This window comes from Henckelia pumila, chromosome 1 (genome assembly GCF_033568475.1).
Source record: "Henckelia pumila isolate YLH828 chromosome 1, ASM3356847v2, whole genome shotgun sequence".
NCBI lineage: Eukaryota > Viridiplantae > Streptophyta > Magnoliopsida > Lamiales > Gesneriaceae > Henckelia > Henckelia pumila.
This window is the reverse complement of record NC_133120.1, coordinates 133,592,785-133,607,956: the sequence shown is the minus strand read 5'-3', so window position 1 is coordinate 133,607,956 and position 15,172 is coordinate 133,592,785. Positions and strand designations below refer to the sequence as shown.

Sequence of the window (15,172 nt, the reverse complement as noted above, 5' to 3'; positions counted from 1 at the left end):
ACGGTTCAGAATTGTCACAATCTCTTTCACTTCTTCATTGAAACCAATTCCATCATCATCCTGTTGTATGGGTGCTATAATAGCCACCTCTATCTCGTCTTTTTCTGCATGCTCAAAACACTTTTGTGTCAAGTAATCCACAATGTCAACATAATATACATAATTATCACTATTAGAAAATTTCATGGCATCATAGATATTAAATTTCACGACTTCACCATCAAATTCCATAGTAAGTGTGCCACTGTGAACATCAATTTTTTTCATCGACGTTTTCAAAAGTGGTCTGCCTAACAGAATGGGACTATTGTGATCACCATTTTCCATGTCGAGAACATAAAAATCAGCAGGAAACACAAAATTATTTACTTGCACTAACAAATTTTCAACTACTCCCCTAGGATATGCATTAGACCTATCAGCTAATTGTATAACAATTTCATTTTTACTCAAGGGACCAAGTTTCAAGGATGCATAGATAGAATACGACATGACGTTGATTGATGCTCCTAGATCTAACATGGTCTTTTCTAGTCTAACATTCCCTTTGGTACATGGAATAGAGAACATACCTGAATCCTTGCATTTTGCAGGCAATTTCCTTTGGATCACAGCAGATACATTTTCTCCCAACTCTATCTTCTGACACCCTTTCACTGTCTGCTTCCTTTTTGCAGTGCACAATTCCTTCAAAAATTTTTCATAGCGAGGTACCTGCTTAATAGCATCTAGCAATGGAATGTTTACCTCACATCTACGAAAAGTGTCGTAGAGTTCCTTAATCCCTTCATCTTTTCTAGATTCCTTAAGTTCTAAGGGAAAGGGGCTACTGGTTTATACTCAGAAAAAGAAGGAAACTTACCTTTCTGCACTTCTCCCTGAGTTGCTTCTTTATCATCCATCTTTTCATTTTGTTCCTTCTTGGACGGAACATCAACTACCTTCTCTTTAACCTTCAACTCTTCTCCATTCCTGAGAGTGATCGCACTAGCATTCTCCCTTGGGTTAGGGACTGTTTGGGATGGTAAAGTGTTGGAATATTGTGCCTCCAACTTGTTGATTGCAGTGGAGAGCTGTCCCATCTTGTTATTCAAGTTTTGGATACTTGCTCGGGTTTCCTGTTGAAAATTCAGAGTATTAGTTGCAAGATCCTTAAATATGTTTTCAAGAAACTCACCTGGTGCTGGAATTTGAGGACATTGTTGTTGTGGAGGATATGTGGACCTGTAAGCTTGATTATGAGGTTGTGCTTGAGGTCCAGATTGATTCATCGGAGGATTTTTGTATCTAAGGTTTGGATGATCCTTCTAGCCTGGATTGTAAGTGTTGGAGTACGGATCATACTTCAGCTGGGGTGGTCCAGGAAATCCTCCAGCAGCATTTACCTGTTCAACCGACTCCTCTTGAAGTATAGGAAACATGTCAGTTGCATGTCCCACTACAGCGCAAATTCCACATGTCTTTGCAGTCTGTCCATTTCCTACAGCCATTTGACGCACAAGAGACGTCAATTCAATCAATTGTTGCTCAAGAGAAGAAACATTTACCACACTATTCTTTCTGGATGCATGATCATTCCTATTGGTGCCAAACTGTTGAGAATTTGCAGCCATGTTCTCTATCAAGTTCCTTGACTCTCGTGGAGTTTTGTCCACCAATACTCCTCCACTGGCCGCATCTACCATGCTCCTGTCATGAGGCAACAAACCTTCATAGCAATACTGAATTAAAAGATTTTCACTTATCTGATGTTTCAGATAGCTAACACAGAGCTTTTTGAACCGCTCCCAGTATTCATGAAGTGATTCCCCCCATCTGTTGTTTGATGCCATAAATTTATTTTCTTATATTCGCTGCTCTAGAAGCTGGGAAATATTTCTCCAAGAAAATTCTGTTCATTTCAGTCCAGTTTGTGATGGATCCAGGAGGCAAATAGTACAGCCATTCCTTTGCAGCATTATTCAACGAAAACGAAAAGGCTCTCAATTGGATCTTCTCCTCTGTTACACCATGGGGTTTCATACTCGTGCATACCACATGGAACTCCATCAAGTGCTTGTGAGGATCCTCACCTGCAAGACCATGAAAAGAAAGCAATAAGTGAATTGATCCGGATTTTAACTCAAATGTAGCATTAGCTTCCAGAGTGGGAAAAGTAATTCATAAAGGCTGCTGATTAAGATCAGGTGTGCCAAGTTTTCTCAGATTAAGATTCATGTTTTCAGCGTTCGTCCTCTTCTAGTCTCCTACAAGCTTCTCTCCTTCGCCTATGTAATGTTCTTTCTATCTCCGAATCATATGGAAATTCTTCGTCTGAAGATTCACCTGAAAGAATGAACAACTGGAGAAGTACTAGAAACAAAGAAAAGAAAAGAAAATGAGATTAAATAAAATAACTAGAACACAATAAATTAAACACCATCCCCAGCAACGGCGCCAAAATTTGGTAACTCTTAGTCGTGTCGCGCCCAAATTAACTCAACTCAACTCATATAAATAAAATATGTATTAGTGAGAGTAGGGATCATTCCCACGAGGAAATTGAAATTTATTTGTGTTCTAAACAAAACTAAAAATAAATAAAAGGGTTTTTTGGATTTTAAAATTAACTTCTAAAAATTTAAAACAATTAAAATGAAATTTTATTAACTAGCATGCAGAAATTAAAATTATGGAGGAACAATTAATTAATAAATCTTGATACCGGTCGACTACAACCTTGAAATTATTCATTTGATCATCGACTCTCTAAAAATAATTAATTCTCATCGAATATTCATCATTGGAAACTTAATTCCTATTTCACCTTAATTTTAGTTAACTAGACACAAGCGTTCCAAATTATCCCTTACCAATGAATTAACCCAATACAAGAGATTATGTTTTAAATTCAAGGCAACATGCAAACTAGTAAAACTGATGAACCTAGACAACACATATACAAGCGGATGTATTTAATCTAGTCAATTGTTGTTCTTACAAAATAATAAATTCACAAGCGTAAAATTATTAATTTTAGTTGCTTCACAAATTAGAGAAATCAAAAAATTACGGATTCGATATCTAATTCAGCTATAGATTGTATGGTAGAATCACAGGGTGATCAAGCCAATAATCTCACATACAAGCATAAATTAATCCCAAACAAATATTGATACGCAATTGGAATTAAACAATGAAAAACTGAGTCTCACAAATTAAATAAATTCAAGGGTTTGTCTTCCTTAACCAAGAACTAAAACTTGGCCACAAATATTCATGGAATTCTTAAGAAAAATAAAAAGAAAATAAAAATTCTAAGAAAATTTAGAATAAAATCTATCCGTCAAAGAATTCTTCCCGTCCAAACCCTTCAAGTCTGATAACAAGTAAATAAAATTCGGAAATAAAAGCCTTACAAAGACTAGAATCCTTCAAAAACAAATTTCCTAATTTAACAGACTTTTTTCGGAATTGCGTCGCGATCGATCGGTAAAAATATACCGATCGATCGAACAAACTTCTGCCTCAATTCTTCCGTTTTTGCTCCTCTTTCTCGCTCGATCGGTAAAAACCAATGGATCGAGCGGACAAAACTCTGCCTCACATTCAATACTCCTCTAGCTCAATCGGTAGAAATTGGCAGATCGAGCGAGAAAACTTCTGATTCAATTTTCCAGCCAAAATGCTACATCCTACACAATAAACCCGGGAGCATGTTATGAAGACAAGATGCATTAAATATGAATAGAATAATTAATTAAAACATATAAATGCATGCAAAACAACACCAAAATGATATTAAAATATGCAACAAAAACATAGCCATCACGCGACCTTATGTCGGTGTTTGTTCTGGGAGCATTTTTGTGTTCTAGATAGTCTTACAGGGAAGCTGCCTCAGTCTTGATGTTTTTACACAGTCGCGGAAGGGGGTATAACCACCAGGAGTATTTTCAGTGATATCTGAATTCTTATGATCAGATTTAGTTGGTGCTGGGTTTAGTACCAATGGCGTCTATTGTATTTATCATCTGACTTCAACAGAGATACAAATTGGGTTTTTTCTGTTGACATGATTGTCTAGGGAAAAATGAGTATTCCTCGACAAGTGAAAGTTCGATCTAGTGTTCAATACAGGTTGTATTAGGATTATACTAGGTAAGTTCTGATGAATATAATTTTCCTGGTATTGGGTTAGTGCCAGTGGTTATTTCCAGTTATCGTCTGACTTCGTGAGAGATAAAAAAAAAAAAAAAAAAAAAAAGGTAAATCTTTGGTGTAAGATTTCTGAGATTCCAGCATTCTTGGGAAAAGAAATTTTTTGATTGAACCGAGATTCCTTGAATTGATCAAAGGGAACTCTAACTTCATAGTCTGTTAATCCATAGCGTTAGATTCCAGTAGGAATCAGGACCAAAAATGGTAGGCATAACTTGATCGATATTTTGAGGTTAAGTATAAGCCGCATTAAATTGCCATCAGTAGATAATATAGTTATGCTGGTAAACAAGGACTTGTAGTTCTGTCTTAGTGGAACGCGAACCCTAGTGGCGATGGTAAGAGTTCTGGGAGCCGGTTGTGCTTTAGGACTTAGAAAGGGAAGATTACCCTTCAGAGACCATTAACGCAAATCATTAGAGTGTTTACAATCAGGAGATTTTAAGTTGCTCGTAAAGGTTGGCAGAATGTGAATATCTTTATCATGAATAGATGACTAGATAATTTATCATTGGGATCTAAGTACGATTAGATAAGAGATCTAAGTTCCTTTCTGTTTGGAGTAAGATTTTGTGAGTTGCAGTGGAGTCAGTTGTTTTGACAGTGATTCAGATCAATACACTGATGAGTGAACTGAGTCTTTTCAAGACTAGTTATGTGAGATCTATTGGTTCACTCAAGAAATGATTAACCCTGCAGTTTCAAGAGGTTCTTGCAGTCTCTTCGTGTGATTCGGAGCTACGGTATTTTAAGAACAAGTGTAATTGTTTTCAATGGGCTCTAGCAAGATGGAAACAATGATCGGAGATGGGAGAGGACAGTAGCTGAGACTCGTAGTTTTTCGGATCTAGTGGGATTAATGTCACTGACCTCCCGGATGTCTTTTGATATGCTAGACCATTGACATGACTGTTTTTAAAGAGTCGGTTCGGGAGTAACTGTTGCGTAATTTTCACTCGCAAGCGCACAGTTGTTAAGTTTTAGTAAAAAGTGAGTAGAGTATCATTCCCACGAGGAGTATATTTGAAAATTATATCAATAATTGTAATTAAAATAGTACAAACTTTATTTAGAAAATTAAATGTAAAATTTTGCTTTCAAACTTAAAATAAATTAATAGAAAATAGCAAGTCAACCACACAATTTAGAGGATTATCAATGAGAAAAAAATGTCTAGAGGATTTGATTTCACTTGGTTTCAACAACAAATACTTCTAATTAATTAATGCTCATGAAATCCTTTCATTTAATAGCCAAGAACATTTAATTGTTTTTATTTACCTCTCCCGAGCTACAAATAAAATGTATCAATTTAGATTCGATTCCAATATTCAATCAATTCTAGAAAACACAATTAAATTAAGGGAATTCAATCACATAAAAACAAAAAGTTGTAGAAGTCATCTACACCAAGCTACATCATTCTCTAGACTAGAAAAGTTTAGTTCATGATCAAAATAATGCAAAAACCAATCATGTTTTTTAATCTAAACATAACTCAGAATTTAAAAAGAAGCGAGTGTGCTTCTTTCAAATCATGCTCTAGTCATGGGTGTCTTTCAGTGGTCTTCTATCTTTAGAATAGAAGAAGTTGTGGTAGTAGAAGTTCCATAATTCGAGAAGCATAGCGGAACCACTTTGATCAGAGTCTACTTCCGAAAAGGAAAAACAATACCACTTTCGAATAATCACTTCCCCCTTCGACAAGAATGTGAGAAAAAATTGAGTGAATGAATGAGAAACAAATCCGAAGTAGCTTCCGCGCCCTTCGTCTTTGATCGCTTTCGAGTTCTTTTTCACGTTGCTGTGCAGATTTTTCCCCCTTGAATCTCTTCTTCCTAGTGCATGTGTTTTTCTCTCTGAGTATGCATGTGCGGCTCTCTCTACCCTTCATGTGCTCTTGAAATCCCTAATATATTCACTTGAAGCCCGAGAAACAAAATCCCAAAAATATAGTGTTTTAATTTTCCAAAACTCAGACATTTCCAAAACTTGAACAAGCGCTTCTGCTCTTCTATTATAGCGCTATAGCGCTCCAACTCATTCCAACTTAGCGCCACTTCTCTCATAATATAGCACCACTGTGCATGAACTTCGCATTCCAACAACTCATCAAGGGCTGCAGCTCTAAAATATAGCGTTGCTGCTCTACTTTCAATTCCTCAAATTCTTCCAAGCGCTATTGCTTAGCTTTCAGCGCTATTTCTCTATAACTTTTCTTCTTCTGTTCTTTTCCTTCTGTTATTTTTCCTTTCTTTATTCTCTTTTCTCCTCTTTTTCAATAACTTATGAATATTCCTACAATCACACAAACAACAATAAAAACACATAATTCTTCTCAATACATCACAACATTCTCATTAAATCAAATGAAATATAAGTGTATAAAATACACTTGTCAAATTCTTCCAAACTTAGTATTTGCTAGTTCCGAGCAAAAATAAATCAACACAATGACAAAACCATAAACTCACCATCCATACAAATCAACCACCAACAATACAAAATCATGAAATACTATGGAGCAACTGGCCTTAGAGGTGATTTGAAAAATATTTAAATCCAATCTCATCCAACCCATCCAACACTAAAAATTTAATCATGTAACTTAACCGCATAAACTCACAATTCTTGCAACTCACGTTTCAAAACACTTTCATCCAAATTCAATTCATGCATGAATAGAACATGAGGTCTTTTCTGGTAACAAGAGGTTCAAAAGTATGTTAGAACTCAATCAAAAACACTCCACAAATGGCTCAATGAAAATAAATGTGTGTGCATGTTTTGATTAAAATTTCATACTCACTGAAAGTGTTTCTCGATCATCTATAGGCTTAATTCTCGCACCCTTTCTCCACTAGTATATTGGGCAACTGTGACCTGGTCAATAGGACTTAATAAGCTTATAATGTCAGTCCTGGCTCATGGCTACAAACGAAGGATAACAATTCAAAGAAGGGAGTAAGTTAAGATAAATCTTTATTTCCATCCTCTTTGTCAATTCCTCAATCCAATTCCCGCTTCGTCTACTCAGTGATCTACAAAACTCTTTTCTTGTTTTTATTTTCACTTTATTTACTTTTCTTTTCTTTTCTGCCTTTTTATTTTAACTTTTTCTCATATTTTCACTTTTTTTTCTTTTTTTCTCATCATTCTACCCTTCAATTTTCAAATGAGGAGCATTTATAAAATTTTCACACTTCAATACTTGCTCCCTTTAGGGTAGGAAATAGTGTTTAAGTTATTCATTTGGCAGTTAATGTAGGAAATTGAAAAGATGCCGAATAGGGTTCAACCCATACGCTTTCACGTATGTCATTCGTTTTCAATAAGGCTCAAACAAGGTAACTAGGGATAAAATATATCAATAGGTAGCTTGAAAGGCTCAAATGATACAAATAAAAATTGCCTAAATCATTCCAAAATCATAGTGTACCCGTATCTCCCCTCGAAGGGTGTCCAAACAAGTTCTAGACAAATTTCAATTCACAATCAACTCGTATGAATTTAATCAGTACAAGAACAATCTAACAAATTTGAGAGAATGTATCAACTTCAAAAATTTTCTTCATCGTGCAAGCTCAAAGGACAACTAGAGATAGAGTTAAATCAAAGAAAATCGGCCTAAAATATCAAACAATGCTTCAATCATATTCATGTTCGCATGTCTCTAAGTCAGTATCAAGTGAAAATCACATAGTATATAAGAAATTATTTATTCATTTAGCTTCACCAGTCCAAAATTGGTTAGATAGGCAGATAATCATGAACATCATGCAAAAAAAAAAATTCATGAAATTTTTTCATCATTGGCCACTCTTCCATTTCTTTTTTGACTTTTGTACAACTCAAAACAACCAGCTTAACACACAACTTAATAACTCAAGAATAAAATAAACAAAAAACATGCAGACAACTAACAACACACTTTAACAAAATTTTCACAAAATGACTCCCCCAAAATTAGATACAATCATTGTCTCTAATGATTGAAAACAATAAAAAGTATGAGGGACACGTACCTAAGGCACCGAACATCAGGACTCGGCACCATCACCATCATTATCAGAGTCTTCATTTTCTACATATAAGGAGCTCACATCAGCATCCGCATCATCATGTGACCATGATGTGGGAAGTGGATATGGCACACTCATAGTAGGATAGTTTTGAGCGAGAGCTGCATTAAAATCATGCACATACGCCATGTGCTCATGCATCATCTTCCAATGCTTCATCAGTCGCCTTTTCCAAGCATCAAACTTTTCAGGATGGCTGCTTCCTCAAGAAGCACGTGAATGAGGTGAGGGAGGGATGTGGATCATGGGAGGAGCGGGTTCAGCAGGCTGCGACGGTTCTGAGGGCTGTTCATTAGCACTTTTATGACTCTTCTGCTTGTCTCGTCGCAGTGTAGCAACAAGGGCTATAGGACCTCGTGTAGCAAGAAGTTGCTTCTCATTCGCATTCCAAACAACACCGGCTAAATGGAAAAGATCCGTAATTAGGATGAGTGGGGCATACTGATGTTCGATGATCCCCTGACAGAACCAATGATAGAATCTTGAATCACCCGACCAACATCGACGGACTTCCCCGTCACAATGCAGTACACAAGGCTGGCCCTAGCCTTTGTCATATCAGATGTATGCCCAGATGGTAACATCCTGACAGCCACAAACTCATGCCAATTGTTCGGTTCCCTTCGAAGAAATCTAGATAAAAATGTCACAGGAGATCCTTTCACATTCAGCTTCCACTCCCCGCCATCATAACATAAAGTCTGAAGCATTAAATCAGCGGGAAAGGGGCCACTCTTTAATGTCTGATATTCGTCATCTTCAATGTTTGGCATTTCAAAAAGAACATTAATTGTGCGTCTCTCGAAGGCCACCAATTGTCCTCGAACCCGGACTTGAAAGTTCTCATCTTTATCCATTAAATTTGCGTAAAACTCACGAACTAAAGACATGACCACATCTTGCGGTGGCTTGACAAATTCCTCCCACCCTTGTCGACGAGCTTCAACTAAAGTGAATGCATCAGACACACTCATATCCATACCCATTTCTTTTTTCATTCCTTTCTCTAACAATTTGGTGTAATACTCCGCTGTCGTGGCATTCCAAAAACGTCTTCTATCATACGGCACAGACGATGAAGAAATTTCCCCTTAGCCTTTAGTCTTTGGAGGCATTTTTAATCAACAATTAACTCCAATCAATCACCTCAAGAAATTTATCACAATCCCAAAATAACAGAACCCACACAATGCAAGAAATATTAAGCCCAGACAATTCACCAAACACTTGGTATGCGCTATTTCAACTTTTGTCTAAGTTCACCATTCATCAACAATCTCAACACCACCAAGCAAAGAAACCGATTACCTCATTCCAAAATTTGAACACGCCTCAGATTTTTGAAGAAAAATTACAGCTTCTGGCGTCACAATGAAAAAGACCCCTCAAGAACCCTAAATCCCCTGTTGCATGTTGATGAAGGTAAAGATATATCAAATATTCTCGTGCCTGATGAGGATGAATTTGTGAACATCTCACAAATTTGCTATTGGCAATTAAAAAATTTAGAGAATAGCAAGCCTCCTTTGTCGACATAGAAGTGAACGAGAGAGTAAGAGAGTTGTTTTGAAGAGCCCTTGTATTAATTCCCAATATAGCGCTATTGCTCTAGAATATAGCGCAGTTGATCTAGATATAGCTCTATTGCGCTAAAGCTTCGCTCAAGTGACGTGTAGCTGCTCATAGGATGAGTGCGGCTATGCTTGTTCATCGAATTAGCTCTTGGATTGGAATCAAAGTATTGCGGGGCCACTAGTTGAGGGGCGCGGGTGTGCAAGATTAGGAGCACGGGTGCGCATCTCTCACGTATTTCCGAACGAGATATGTGCTCACAATAGCGTGGGTGCACAGAATGAGAAGCGCGGGGAAACGTGAATAAAGGCGCGGGAGCGCTGTAGGTTCGCGTTTGGCTTGGAAAATTCCATGACGAATGGCGCGGGGGCGCTGGACTAAGGGCGTGGGTGCGCTTGTCTCATGCATTTGAGCTCTCCAAAGCCTGAAAAATTCAAAAATTTTGTAAAATTATACCTCAAAAATTCACAAGAGTGCACCTGGAAATAATTAATTGACAAAAATTAAATAAAAAATAAAAGCAACAAAAAATAAATAAAATAAAAAAAACAAAAAACAAAACTTTGGGTTGCCTCCCAAAAAACGCTTGGTTTAGAGTCGTCAGCCTGACTGTCACCGGTCCTAGATAGTTGTCGCTTTGCTGAGAGTCTTTCCTTTCTCTTTCACCCTCCAAATATACTCCACAAACCGCTTTTGGAATTTCTCCTTCTTTTTCTTTTTTATTGCCACCGATGGATCTTCCTTCCTTTGTCATTCTACTGTATTAGTAGTTATGCCACAACATTTCATCTTCTTTGTTTATTCAATCATGAACACTTTCTCTGTGGATGCCCCTTCTCCATCAATGGATTTCAAGCCTCATTGAACACATTGAAAATCACCTTCTCATCGTCTACACCCATTGCCAACTCATCTTTCTTGACATCTATCTTGGCGTCAGCAGTAGCCAAGAATGGTCTACCCAAAATCAATGGCATATTTCCATCCTCCAGATCTAGCACAACAAAATCTGCAGGAAAAATAAATTTATCTATTTTTACCAGAACATCCTCAATGATTCCAAGCGGATATGTGATAGATCTATCAGCTAGCTACAACATGATTGTTGTTGGCTTCACCTCACCAAGTCCTAAGCTCTTGAAAACATACAAAGACATTAAGTTAATACTAGCTCCTAGATCACATAATGATTTATTAAAATAAGAAGAACCAATAGTGCAAGGAATAGTAAAACTCCCTGGATCCTTTAGTATTTTTGGTATCTTCTTTTGAAGCAACACACTGCACTCCTCAGTCAGGTTCACCGTATCAAATTCCTCCAACTTCCGCTTCTTAGACATCACCTCCTTCAAGAATTTAGCATAATTCGGCATTTTTAGCAGAGCATCGGCGAACGGAATATTGATGTGAAGTTTGTTGAAGATCTCCAATAACTTATTAAACTGCTCATCCAAAGACTTTTTCTTGAACCTCTGCGGATATGAAAGTTTTGGCTTAAACATTGGCTTTTCCTTCACTACGCTCTTTTTTACCTCAACAATTTCTCATCAATTACACAATTTTCAACACCCTTTGGATTCTCATCACGCTCAACTTTTCTTCCTTCAATCCCTATTTCTTTTCCACTCCGCAACTCTATTACCTCCAGCAGTAGAGTCCACTGACATCCGTGTAGGCACATTCAACCCATTATAGAACAGCTCAATTTACTCCCAATCTGCAAAATTGTGATTAGGACACCGCCTCAGCAACTCTTTGTATCTCTCCCATGCTTCATATAACTGCTCAAAATCATTCTGCCTGAAAGTTCTAATCTCAATCTTCAACTGGGTAGACTTTGTTGGTGGAAAATATTTCGCCATAAATTTCACTGACATGTCTTCCCAAGTAGTAATGCTTCCCAGCGGCAGTGATTGCAACCAACTCCTTACCTGATCCCTGATAGAAAACGAAAGTAAACGCAGTATAATAATATCCTCAGAAACTCCATTCATCTTTACCGTATTTGTAATCTCCAAAAATGTCCTCAGATGCAGATGAGGATCAGCAGTAGCACTCCCATTAAACTGGTTCTCCTGAACCATTGTAGGGACCCAACCCGGATCCACTAACTAATAAGAGTTATAGTAAAAGCGCACGCAATAAAAGCTTAAAGCGTAAAGTGCGGATAATTTAAAATACAACAAATCCAATCGGCAGAATACAACCGACGTTATCACAATTGTATAAATACTGTTATACAACCAAATAGAAGGTTCAGGGTAAATAAATCCCTACCCTCTACAACCTCGCACTCCCCAAGCTCAATCCTGCTGAGAGCCTCCTGGACCGTCCAGCCTCAAACCTGCCCCGCCACAAGGTATACAATACCCAACCACAGGGGCGTGAGCTAGAACGCTCAATACGAAGCAATGATATAAATACAAATATGCGCATACAGATGATTTAAAACTCAAGTGAAAACACTTGCTCATGGCGCCGGGAATATACAACACCGGCTAGATAGCTACTTCGCGGGGTACTCGTATACTCCATATCAGGGCTGAGCCAACCCCATCCTGACCCGAATCCAAAACAGGATACAAGTCCCATATGGAAACTGTCATATCTGACTCGAGTCCAAAATGAGATCATCGTTTCCTATGGAGACTGTCAATGACTCACATCTCTCCGGATGCAGTCACACGTAAAATCATGTATGTGCTAAGGCGGTAAAACATGCTAAAACATGATAAAACATATAGCACATACTCATGCAACATATAAGCAAATATATCATGCCGGCTATCTCGGTCAGTACTTACGTACCTCTAATACTGCTGGTCAAACCTAGCTCTGCTGGTCTAGACTCCAAGCCTACTAGTCCAATCTACTAGCTACTACAATGCAAATATCCATGCATCAACAATTAAGCTCTAAAAGCCTTAATTAAGCTATTGCATACTCCTAAATATTTTTAGGAAGCCAAATTATACCTTCGTCCGTCGTCAGTCCGCTGGTGTAGAATCGCCTCAAAACTTAGGCACACCTCCGCTACGACACCGGGATCGCTAGGCAACTTCCGGATTCCCAATAGGATCCTTGAACTCCGTAGATCTAAGTAAGAAGGTTCGAAAACCAGAGGAAATGAGGGGAAATCGGTGCACAGAATGAGGGCTCGGACCCCTTATTTATAGACGGCGATCGGAACGTTCGATCCCTCATTGGAACGTCCGATCGTGACATCGGAACATCCGATGTCACCTCACGTGCGTAAGCAGTGATGTCATCTTGCTGACGTCGGTGATGACGCCAGCCCTAGCCAGAACGGAACGTCCGATCCTCCAACGGAACGTCCGATTCCGATCGGAGCTTCCGATCTGTGCTTCGGAGCTTCCGATCCACTTCGGATAATTTTAGGCAAAATTTAGAAATTAATTACCTTGATTAATTGCGGGTCACTACATTCTCCCCCACTTAAGAAATTTCGTCCTCGAAATTACATTTTAAGGAAAACATAGAACGCAAAATCAATGCTCTTATTACAACTGAATAATATACATTCGATACAACAGAGTACAAAATCTTAAAACAACTCGGGGTGCTCGGCTAACATCCGACTCTCCAACTCCCAAGTAGCTTCCTCTGTACCTCTGCATTGCCACTGTACCATCACCAACGGTATGCGCTTGTTACGAAGCACCTTGTCCTTCCTGTCGAGAATCCTGAGAGGTTTCTCCACATATGACAAATCGTGGTCTAGTTGCACCTCAGTCGGACGCAAGATGTGGGACTGATCCGCCACGTACTGTCTTAACAAAGACACGTGAAACACATCATGAATCTTCGAAAGATTCGGTGGCAAGGCTAGACAATAAGCCACGTCTCCAACTTTCTCGAGAATCTCGAAAGGACCAATAAATCTTGGTGACAACTTACCCTTGCGACCAAACCTCATCACCTTCCGGAAAGGTGACACACGCAAGAAAACATACTCTCCTACCTCAAAATGAAGTGGCCTGTGGTGAGTGTTCGCATTGCTAGCCTGTCGATCCTGGGCTGCCTTAACCCTGCGTCGGATCAATTCTACTGCATCAGTCATCTTTTGAATCATCTGAGGACCCTCCACCTGCCGCTCACCAACCTCGTCCCAAAACAAAGGTGTACAACAACGGCATCCATAAAGAGCCTCAAATGGTGCCATGCCAATGCTGCGATGAAAACTATTGTTGTAGGTGAACTCCACCAAGGGTAAATGATCATGCCACGCTGGACCAAAATCCATTACCACCGCGCGAAGCATATCCTCTAGAGTGCGAATAGTACGCTCCGACTGTCCGTCCGTCTCTGGATGATAAGCCGTACTCAAGCTCAAAGTAGTACCAAGGGCTCGCTGGAAACTACCCCAAAATCTTGAGGTGAATCTCGGATCTCTATCGCTGACAATGCTCAACGGAATCCCATGCAATCGAAAAATCTCCCGCACATACAATTGTGCCATCCTATCAAAAGTGTAATCGCGGTTATAGGGAAGAAAATGCGCTGACTTCGACAACCGATCCACGACAACCCAAATAGCATCACAATTCCTGGAAGACATAGGCAAGTGGGTGACAAAGTCCATTGTCACATGCTCCCACTTCCATTCAGGAATCTCTAAGCTGTGAAGTAACCCTCCGGGTCATCTAAACTCTGCCTTGACTTGTTGACACACAAGGCATCGGGATACGAACTGATAAACGCTGCGCTTCATCCCTTTCCACCAAAATCGAGTGCGAAGATCCTTATACATCTTCATGCTGCCTGGATGTACAGAAAATCGACTGCGGTGAGCTTGCGATAAGATCTCATCCCTCAAAGTAGAATCCTCGGGTACCACAACTCGACCAGAAAGACACAACAGACCGTCTCCTTGCAAATGAAAACCAGAAGTATTATCACCTTCAGCCAGCCGGGCCAACTTCTGAGTCTTCAGATCAGAATTCTGAGCTTCCCGGATTCGTCTGTATAGCGCTGGCTCTGCAAGCACAGAAGAGACACGAATCCCTTGTTGTTCTTTCTTATGACGGAATGTAAATCCCAAAGAACAACACTCCTCCACTGCCTTCGAAACCGAACTGGTACGAATGGAACTCACATAAACTTTGCGACTAAGCGCATCAGCAACGGGATTTGAAGAACCTGGATGGTACTTGATCTCACAGTCGTAATCCTTCAACAGATCCATCCAACGACGCTGCCGCATGTTCAACTCAGCCTGAGTGAACAGATACTTCAAACTCTTATGATCGGTGAAGATCTCAAATTGTTCTCCGTACAAATAGTGACGCCATATCTTA

The 15,172-nt window shown here is 39.1% G+C and overlaps 1 pseudogene; it reads left to right on the top strand.

Annotated features, from left to right (window-relative positions):
- Positions 1 to 11,576: 11,576 nt before the first annotated feature.
- On the top strand, positions 11,577 to 11,676 carry LOC140876967 (small nucleolar RNA R71; annotated as a pseudogene).
- The last annotated feature ends 3,496 nt before the right edge of the window (positions 11,677 to 15,172 follow it).